This window comes from Tenrec ecaudatus, chromosome 3, assembly GCF_050624435.1.
Source record: "Tenrec ecaudatus isolate mTenEca1 chromosome 3, mTenEca1.hap1, whole genome shotgun sequence".
NCBI classification, from domain to species: domain Eukaryota; kingdom Metazoa; phylum Chordata; class Mammalia; order Afrosoricida; family Tenrecidae; genus Tenrec; species Tenrec ecaudatus.
In genome coordinates, this window is record NC_134532.1 from 153,504,470 (window position 1) to 153,512,184 (window position 7,715).

A 7,715-nucleotide genomic window follows, 5' to 3' on the forward strand; every position below is an offset into this window, starting at 1 on the left:
CCCCCCCCCAACCGCAGACAGCCAGGGGGCCTGGCAGCAGATAGGCAGGGAGAACTGCCTATCAGCCTTTTTCTGTTTGGGAAACACATCCATCCCCACTGTTCTTAAACTTCACCCCTTCTTCCTGCTTCCAATGAAGATACAGACAGTACCCACTGGAGTGTGTCTCCAGGTAGGAACCGATAATGACTCTTGGCAGCCTGCCCTCTCTGCAACATGACCTCTAAACATATTCATTAGCACTTCCTTCTCTTTTTCTTTATCTTCATAATGAGCATTTTGAGGGTTAATCCCATTTTAAATGTACTAAATGCAATGTTTTGTGTGTGTGGGTGCGCGTATAGATAATGAGATGGTTTGCTCTGTGTGTGTGTGTGTGTGTGTGTGTGTGTGTGTGTGTGAACTCACGGCCATGGAATCGCTTCCAGCTCACAGCAACCTTATAGAAAGGGTAGAACCACACTTGTGGGTTTCCAAGACTGTAACACTTTACAGGAGTAAAAAACCTCATCTTTCTCCCACAGGGTGTATGGTGGTTTTGAACTACTGACCTAGTGGCCCAAGATGTGAACCCTGTGCCATCAGGGCTCGTATACTTGCAAGGAGACCTGGTATTGTGGTGGTTACCCTTTGGGCTGTAACCTGAAAGGCCAGCCCTTCTGCAGGAGAAAGACAGGGCTTTCTACTCCTGTAAAGAGTTACCGTCTCAGAAACCCACACAGGCCATTCCACCCTGCCCTATGGGGTCATTATGAGTCGACATTGAGGAAATTTTTATGAAAGCATGCACTCTGGTAGTACAGTGGGTTAAGTGTTGTGCAGCTAACCGCAAGACCAGAAGTTCAAATCCACCAACTGCTTTGTGGGAGAAAGATGATGTTCTGCTTCTGCAAAGATGTACAGTTTCAGAAACCAAAAAAAGGCAGTTTACTGAAGACCTGGTAGCATAGTATCGACCTCACAATTGTTAAGGTTGAGCCCATTGTTGTGGCCACTGTGTCGATTCACCTCACTGAGGGTCTCCTGCTCTTTCACTGCCCTTCCATGTTGTCCTTTCCCAAGGACTGATCTCTCTGGATAGCATGTCCAAAACATGGAAGATGAAGTCTCTCCATCCACCTTTCTGACTGTACCTCTTCCAAGACAGATGTTTGTTCTTTTTTCAGTCTGCTACTTTCAATATTCTTCACCAACACCATAAATCAAATTTATATATTAAGTAAATAGAAAATCATAGCAAGAAAATAACACACAATGATAGAAGTGGGTAAGTTTGTCAAATACCTTGACATAAGCAATAAAACACAAGTAAACATCTTTCTGGTATTCTGTGCTTTCAGTAAAGACCCATCTGACATCAGCAATGATACCCTTGTTCCATGTCCTCTTCTGAATCTGGCCTGAACCTCTGGCAGCTCCCTGTCAATGTACTGCTGCAACCGCTATTGGATAATATACAGCAAAATTTTACATGCATGTGATATTAATGTTATTGCTGTATAATCTGAGCATTCTGTGTCGTGGTAGAAGACAATATAAACCAAAATGCAAAGTATGTACGCTGAGACATTCAGGGCTAATTTTTATTAACCCATTTCCTACAGAATACAATACACAGATAGATATTACCATTTTTTACAACCAGCTTATAGTTATAATAAATTTTGTAAAAAAAAAAAAAAAAGTCTGTTGCTTTGAATGTAAAACATTTCCTGTGCCACAAGGTTAAGTACATACAGTGTTAACAGTAATGAAAAACAGCCTGTGCATTAAAAATGCCAAAGAGTATAGAAGATTATTTTACCCATTCAAACAATATCTAACAACCATCTGCTTCATTCCTGATACCATCCTAAGCAATGAGAATACAGTAGTGAGCAAAAACAAAGCCCCTGCCCTTTTGGAGCAAGACAGATGCTAAACAAGTCTCTAATCTAGCAAGAGGTGATAAAAGCAATAAACAAAAATAGTGCAGAGTAAGGCAGACAGAAGAGCCAACAGTTGCTGTTTGAAATTGGTTAGTCAGGGGAAAGCCACTGCCATTGAATCAATTCAACACTAGAGGGCATCTTGGAATGGCTCCCAGGGGGTATCTGAGACGGAATCTACAGGAGCAGACAGTCTCCTGTTTCTCCAGGAGAGCATCTGGTAGATTTGAACTACCAACCTTGAAGTTAGCAGCTCAATATTTAATCTACTTGGCCACCAGGCAGGGTTCCATTAGTTTAGTCCGGTGGCATTTGAGCAGAGACTTGAATAAAGTGCTGGACTGAAACATGAAGAGCTCTATGGGGTGAGCAACGTGGCACACTCATGTACAGTGAGTAAGGAGGAGAGTGGTAAGAAACGGAATTGAGAAGGAAGTGGAGGCAGATCATGAGATAGCTAATAGATGTAGTATATCCCAAAGTGGTTGATACTCTGGGAGGGGAGGGCTCGGTGCTGGGATGATTGGGAGGTAAGGTAGGGTGGGGGCACTGAAAAAAACATATACCTACACTTTAACCTGGATTATAGGCTATAGTACAATTTTTTTTCCTTTCCAGGGAACTGAGTTTGTTTGTTTGTTTTTCTGAAAAGGTGGTGGCAGTAGGCCAAATAAGTTTGAGCACCTATGTTATAGAGCACAGGAAGGTTTTCCACCTCGTCTCTGATTGAAATGAAAGACAAATGGGATTAAATTTCCTTTGCTCTGCCAAACAAGGTAATCATTTATTTTGCTAGGGAATCAGGTTGGGCTGATGGAAAGAAATGTATTCATAACAGGGAAGAGATTTGACGGCAGATTGGATAATCTGATGGACAACAGATTGCTTTGAATCCACGTCAAGATCACACGATGGGGCTCGTGCCATTTTTACTTGAAGGTATTATAATTAGCAGGATGACATTAGTGACTTCCCTCTGTCTAAATGCAGTAACCACCGATTTTCCCATCAGGTGAAATAGGAAGGCTAGATCTAAATTCAGCATAATCGAGGTACTAATAATAGCACGTATGTGAAGAGCCCCTTTGCGGTAGATATCCCCAAGTTTTTCTTCTCAGTCGAGCTCCACCAAACGTCCGTTTTCAGCCTCATCCCCATCCCGTGGCGAACAAATTTTGAGAGGCACCAACCTGGTACCCAAGCTGGAACTCCAAACAAGCAACTACCAAATGGCAGTCAAGAACACATGCCAGCAAGCAGCCACCTGGTCTTTTTAGGGGCTGTATTTTAGCACCCCCTGCGGAGCAACTCACTTTCCTACATCAAGAGCAGAGAATCAACCTTGCACACACTGTCACCACTTAATTTGATTATAGCTTCGAAACTTTCTCAGCTTTTCTCTTTGTCTCCTTCCCTCCTCTCCCTTCCTTCCATCCACCTGCCTTCCTCCTTTGTTTTAAAACAATCATAGCTATATTCTAACTGAGCTCCAATAGTTTCTATTGAAGATGCAATCTCGCTGCTTTTGTGAAAGATCTATAGCTGTTTTGTTTGTTTTTGTTTTGTTTTCATTTTAATGGTGACTAAGTTATAGAGAACATGTGGAATAAAATGAAACTTGGTCTATGGAGATTAAGTCTTCCTGAGAGTGAGGTACTTTTGTGGCTCTTCAAGACAGGTGAAAATGGAAGCCACTCTATTAATCTAACAGTCTCACCCCGCACCCACCCCAAAATAGGAACATCAATCTTCAGACCCACATAGAATTTCCAGGGTCCCCAAACAGCCAAAACAATCTTGGAAATGAACAAAACAGGAAAATTTAAGACTCCTGAGTTCTGAACTTCAGACAAAGCAATTGTGAAGTGCAGTTTAGCAGATTTCTATCATAGTGACCTCTGGAGTACATAGGAAAACTGCCCAGAGGCTTTTCTTGGCTTTTTCCAGGAACTTTCTCCCAGGCAGACACTAGGTTGGTGTCCAACCTTCCAGTTTGCAGCCTGGACCTGAACCATTTCACCACCGGATCACCTGAAAGGGCTGCTTCTGGACCTTTCGCTGCCTAGTGTCACAGCTGGTGGCTCAGTCAGGTTTCTGTGCCCGCAGGCCCGCTCACTTTCTCCTCTGGTTCTTGTGCCATGGCAACCTGAAGCGTCTCTCTATTATTGGTGTACCCCTCTTTCCTGGGTTTGGGAACGGTACTCCACTCTGGGCTCTCTTCCAGACCACAAGGAGTCACATAGCTAGAAGGCTCTAAGAAACTGATAAGAAATACCACATAGGGTGGGTTTCTATGTGAATCCAAGCAGTGACCCGATTGGAATCCAGCCTGTCCTCTTACCTGGAAAATGTCAATCAATCCTGATCTTATCATTAACTGGGTTAAGCCCGACAAAAGGAACAAAGCCTCAAGGTGTTCACAGTTTACCTAGAAAATACTAATAAACTCAGGAAAACCCCTTCCAAATTGTTCCTCCACCCTCCCCTGAAACAGAAGGCCAAAAACGTCCACAGAGAACCACTGCCTCACAGAGAGCTTTCTGGGAACTTGCAGGTTCAACCTCAGGCCTCAACCTTTGCCTCTTTCTCCTCTACCACTAGATGGGTGGTGATCTTCACAGGCCAATGGGGCCTTGAAAGTCCTCTTTCATTGGCCATCGCTAACAGGAATAAAAAGTAGCCAGTGATTAGAATATATTTTGGAATTATATTTGGTTCTGAGCAATTTATTTTCAAATTTACAATTAGATTTTAAATCAGCTATATCTACAGTTTGTTGAGAGACTATAATAGAATTCTGGTGAATTATGGTCTTAGAAAATTACAATCTTTTGAAAATTCTTTTAATGATTTCTGAAATAATATAATTATCTTTCTTTTTTGTATTTTTTTCCATTGGCTTTAATATATGTATCAAGGTAGATGACAAACATTCTGATAGGAATTTAAATTTTAAATTAAATTTTAATTAAATTTTTAATTTTTTAAATAAATAAATTTAAAATTTTTTAAATAAATACATTTTAAAAATCAATTTTAATTCTTTTTCATGCTTTCAGAACTTTTCTGATTTTTGTATACATGGAAACTTCACCACTCTCTGGGAAGTTGTTTCTCGTGATACTGGGCCTCTCAGTTAACCCTGAAAATACAACACTCTCCCACTATCAATTCTGACTCACCTTACTGCTCAACAGCAGTAATTTTTTTTGGTGGGAGGGTGAAGTACAAACTGAAGTCATAGACAAAGAGTAGTCAACATTAATGACCTTAGAGACAAACCCACTGAACTCTCTCCTGCAGAAAGGGGATAAGCAAGGTTACCGTCAGATAAACTATTATAAGAAGGAGGGTCCATGGTAGGAAGGAGCTGCATTAAATTTACCTATTTGGTCCCATCAGTAATTAGGGATTTTATAAACTCTAAGCCTGTGACAATATGAGACCAGAAAACAAGGAGAAGAAAGAACCTTGTAGCATCAGTGGTCATTATTCCTACCTTTATTAATTTACCCTTTATTGAAATAATATATATAACAAAAGTACATATTTTATTCCAACCTTGCTGAAATATCTCTATCTGGATCTATTTCATGAATCAAAAGCCCCTATTGTCTTTTTTTAGATAAAAAGTCTCACACTTCTGCAAAGGTCTTACAACTCTGTGTCCTCCAAGATGAGAAAGGTGTGTCCTTGCAGAAAGAGCGATGCACCTGGATCCAGCATAGCTTCTGTTGAAGTCATGGCTTTGCCCTTACTACGGCTATAAAATGGAGGTAAGACTGAGCTTCACAAGGATACTGTAAGAAGTAAAAGAATTATGTAGCCTGTAACAACTTATGCAAAGGCAAGGTATGAAAGTGGGAATATTATCTAGTGTAAACATCAGAAACTTTGGATCGAAAGATATCTGCTTCAAATCTCAGCATTATCACTGGCCAAACAAACCCATAGCCATTGAGTACATTCCAACTAAAGACAACACTACAGACTATTGCAAAACTGCCCCATAGGGTTTCTGAGACTGAACTTTTTATAGAAGCAGGTTGTTGGCGATTTTCTCCCAGAGAGTAGCTAGTAGGTCGTACCACTCAGTTAGCAGTAAAGAGCTTAATCATTGTACCCCTAGGCATTCTACTTAAATTATTTGATTCTCAATTGCCCGTTTGGATTGTTAGAAAAATTAAATGTCATCATTTGCAAATGTCCAATCACTTAACAAATAGCCAATAAAGGACAACTATTATATTGAAGGGTTTTATTTTTTTAGTTAACCATTAATTGATTTATTCAACAAACACTTGTTGAGTACTAGGCACTGTTCTTGAACTATTCTTGAAATTCAAGTGGGATACCGTCAAGGTGGCATTCCACCTTTGTGGACTTGTTTTCATTTATTCAGCTTCAACCTGAACTTACAAATGAGCAATGAATGGTCTGATCCACAGTCAGCATCTGGCCTGGTTTTAGCTGCTGCTGTTGAGCTTATCCATCATATTTTCCCATAGACGTAGTTCATTTGATTCCTGTGTATTTCATCTGGCAAGGCCCATGTGTATAGTCTCCATTTATGTTGTTTAAAGGGGTATGTGCAATGAATAAATTGGGATTGCAAAATTTAACACGTGATCATCAGCTTTGACTCTATCAACAAAGCCGTATTTTCCATCTACCAACAATCATTTTTCTAACCATTGCATTCCAATTGCCAATAATTATCATTGCGTCTTGACTGCATGTTTGATAAATTTCCAACTGTAGAAATTGGACAATTCTTCAAGTTCTTTATCACTGGATTTCAAGAAGAGTTCATAAATTTGAATAATAGTTGTATTGAACACAGATTTGTTATACTGAATACTAATAACAGAAGAGCAGACGAACTGTGGGAGGTCATAAAAAATCATTCATGAAGAAAGCAAATGGTCATTGAAAAGATAAGAAAGAAAGGATCGCAGTACATGTCAGAAGAGACGCTGAGACTTGCTCTTAACTGTGGGAAAGCTAAGGCAAATGAAAGAAATGATGAAGTCAAAGAGCTGAGTAGAACATTTCAAAGGGCAGCATGAAAAAGAGACAAAGCCAAATATTATAATAAAATGTGGACAGCCCCAGAGTTAGAAAACCAAAACGGAAGAAAAGCCCAGCATATCTTAAACTGAAAAAAAAAATTCAAGCCTTGGGTTGCAGTATTGGCATGGTTTATGTGCAAAATATCGAATTATGCAGGAAGTATCAAAAGAATATGGAAAGAATACACGGCCACTGTACCAAACAGAACTAGTAAATTGTCAACCATTTTAGGAGGCAGCATATGAGGAAGAATCAATGGTGCTGAAAAAAGAAGTTCAAGTGGGACTGAATGCATTAGTCAAAACTAAGGCTCCAGGAATTGAAGGAATACCAACTGAAATGCTTCAACAGGTTGAGGAAGCACTGGAAGCACTCACTTGTCTATGCCAGGAAATTTGGAACACAGATACTTTTCCAACTGACTGGAAGAGATCCATATTTGTACCCATTCCAAAGAAAGGTTACCCAACAAAATGTTCCAATGACAGAACAATACCGCTTATAGCACATGCAAGTAAAATATTGCTGAAGATCATACAACAACAGTTACAATCATGAACTGACAAGGAACTACCAGAGGTTCAGACTGGATTCTGAAGAGGACATGGAACAAGAAATATTATTGTGAATGTCAGGTGTCTCTTGGCTGAAAGCCGACAATTCCAAAAAGATGTTTACTTGTGTTTTATTGACTATGCGAATGCAATTGACTGT